Raw genomic sequence first — 3,643 nt, forward strand, 5'->3', positions numbered from 1 at the left:
TTAGAACAAATGCACTCAATTTTCTCAATTTGTTATAGAAACTCTGGTTTGGTTTTAAAAAACATCCCGAGAAACACATCATCTACCTCTCTTTCAATAGCAGCATCAGAAACATTAATTCAAACTGATGGTAACTCACATAAAGTAGGTTGATGTATGGTGCCACCTAGCTAGAAGATCATATGCTTGTCATGTATTACAGATTTAAATGTGTTGCCACAAAAATACAGTTCTCTTCCAAATTATCTAAACATGAAATGTCTATCAGATAAACTTCAAACTCCATCCACTTCTACTCTATGTGGGATTACAGTTAAGCAGAAGTAAATAAAGTTAAGCAGAGGTAAAGAAAGTTAAGCAGAGGTTAAATAAAATCACAGACTACATAATGATTTCTCAAAATCTTAATGATTATAAAGAATCATAAGCTTACAGGTCAATAATGATTATTTCTAAGCTTTTCAATGTATTTTAATATGAATTTACAACCTGCAGAGACAAGAGCAAAAATGAGATGTGGCTTAGGAATTTTTTTTTCTGCTTCAAGTAAGTAGCAACAGGACTGGTAGAATTGCTTCTTCAAATTTTTCCAGGGTCAGACTGACAGGCCAGTATCTCCCCAGATCTTCATTCTAGCTCATCTTGTAGATGAGCATCATATTTGCTAATCTCCAGTCAACTGGGATCTCCCCAGTTAGCCATGGCTGCTGCTAAGTGATGGAAAGTGGCTTAGAGGACTTCTGTCAGCTCCCTCACTACCTCCGAGTGGATCCCATAGACTTGTATGTGTCTGAGTTCCTAACATACAGAGCTACCCCGCTGTCCCCCATTCCTCACTTATCCCTTCTGAAGAGTTTCTACCCATCCATTGCAGCATTCCAGTTGCTTGACTCAACCCACCATCTTTCTGCGATGTCATAGTGCCCCTGCTGCATGATGGCTCCCAGATGCTCCTGTTTGTTGCCCCTGCTGTGGGCTTTGGCGTAGATGCACTTCAGCTAGGCTATTGATCCTGACACCCTTTTTGGGGGAGAAGCCCCAGTTCCTGTGTTACTGTTGTCAGGCACTTCTGTGGTTTCTAGCACATCAATAACCCTTGCGTCTTTGCAGCCTGTGGATCTCTGTCCTGTATCAGCAGTGAAATGGCAGGCACAATTTACTGTGTACAAGGAATTGTTGCTTTTTCTATGAAGAACAAAAAAATAAAAAAATAAAAAAAAAATTTGCTATTTACTTTTAAGAAATGTGAAAATATTCTCACATTGTGAGGAAGGTGAGAAATAGCATGTAGAAAAAAGTTTTAGAAGGCCATGTGAAACCCCTGTGCATTTCTGACTTTGGTGAATTTGTATTAAGATTCACTCTTCTTAACTCCTGTCAGACAGTTGTACACATTGATAGGATCACTCCTGAGCCTCCTCCAGGCTGAAGAGTCCCAGCTCTCTCAGCCTCTCCTCCTATGAGAGATGCTCCCACTTCCCTCATCATCCTCGAAGTCCTGTGCTAGAATTGCTCCAGTAACTGTGTATCTTGCCCGTACTGGAGAGCCCAGAACTGGACAGTGCATTACTGTTTCTTGTAATCACAAAAAATACTGAAATATAACAACAGAATATACATATATATAGCACCCTTTGAACATACAACTGGATATTTTTTTTTTTTTCCCTGTTTAGCTACCATGAATACATTTTCGCAATAAATGTGATATATGAGTAAGAATTTTCTTCAGGACATTTTCTAATAGAAAGTTGAAATTCATCTTTCTTATTTTGTATGAAAACACTTAAAAACAAAGAAGTAACCCTTAATTAAAATATATTCAGCTATCCAGAGGCTGAAGAGGCAGAGCACATTTACACAATATGACAGTGATTTTACAATCTGTATCAGAAGAAACAACCAGGTTTATTTTACTTACTCGAAATATTTTCCACAGGGGTTACTGCAAATCCACAATTAATTTTAAAATACAAAACACAAAGGTATGATCAAAATAATCTGCTTGTAAAACATAGTCTTCTTGGTTTCAAAAGATACTAATTGTTGATTTCATGTGCCCATTGATTCATGTCTTGTGAATCAACCCAGCCCTTTAAAGTTGGTACAGGCTACTTCTACTAGTGATGTAATATATTGATTGCTATATTGTGTACCTGCAATTGGTAGCCATGAATACATAATTACTGCAGCTTAAGACTGCAGCAAAGTGACCCTCTTGAAACAATAAGGAATTAATGAGCACAAACGGATCTTGGTGATGTGTACAGTACAGTACTGCAGTATCATAATGGTGAAGGTTTGGCATTTCTTTGGGATGGATGTGGTGTCCAAATAGTAAACTCAATATAAATGTTAAACTTGACCTCCATTTCTACATAAAGCAGTATACTAGTAGAATTCCAGTAGAATTTACGTTTGACTCTCCAAAAACATCCCAGAATTGTTTTATATAAAATCTTTGGTCCAAGTTTAGTAAGAAAAAAAAAAAATCCTTCCCCACAGAATTACACATATGCACTGTGGAATATGTTTTCTATACACTGAAAAGTAATTATTTCTCAATACTTATGTGATGAGCATCTTGGCTCTGCTATGACCTCTGGCAGATCTCCTGCCCATTTGTGTTGTGTGATCCCAACTTTCCTAGACCAGAATATGCCAGTACTCTGTATGTAAATAACTTAAAAAAAAAAAAATAAAAAAATCAAAGTGCTTGCAGCCTTATGATTAAAAATACACTCCAACATTTAAACCTGTAACAGATAAATAGCACAATTTTATACATGCAAACTTTATACATTACCAAAACTTTTCACCTCAGGATGAACTGCAAACCCAAGATACTTTCATCAAAGAAGGCTGGCATAGGTAAGATACTTACCTGATTTATCAAAGCATCTTATCAAAATCTGTGTTTCTGCTCATTAAGGCAAGACACAACAATGATGTACTGGCAGAGGAATATGCTGCAGAGCTTTGCTCCTAGAGAAGAATCAGTATTAAATCCTTCACAATCAACTCAGGCTTTGCTATCATTGCCGATGATGATTTCAAGAGCTCTGTCCTGTCTTCTGATCCTTACTTTACTCCCAGCCTTTAGGTGGGCACCACTGTTCCTTTAATTGTGAAACTGACTGACTTGGAGGAAAGCAAAAAAGAATGTTTGAAACTCAAGAGTTTTTGATCCAGTTCAGGTGGAAATCCCACAAATGATTTGTTGCAATAGAAACAGCAGTCAACCAGCGTGTAGAGAGGAAAAGGCAGCCACCAGAATCACCAGATCACCAGAAACCAGCTGATTTAACATAAAATGACATCTAACAGCTAAACACAAATCATATTGCTTAAGTGGGGTAGGAAAGGAGCTGGGAAGAGGCATGTCAGAAGGGGAGGGAAACAGTCCAGACCACAAATAACTAGTTTGAGATCTTTCTGTTTAGCCTTTATCAAGACTTTGATATTAGTTACCTGACAGACTTCCCTGTTGGTTCCTAGAAATTCAGTTAATTTTGCTTACAACTATGTGTGTCATAATGAAATTTATCTCTCAAGGCAGCACAAAAATTCAGACCAAGACCTCCTACTATTTCAGATTTAGTAAAGATAAGGAAATGAATTTTATCTTGGCAAGAACAAGGTA

The sequence above is a fragment of the Lathamus discolor genome, chromosome 2 (genome assembly GCF_037157495.1).
Source record: "Lathamus discolor isolate bLatDis1 chromosome 2, bLatDis1.hap1, whole genome shotgun sequence".
Classification (NCBI taxonomy): Eukaryota; Metazoa; Chordata; class Aves; order Psittaciformes; family Psittacidae; genus Lathamus; species Lathamus discolor.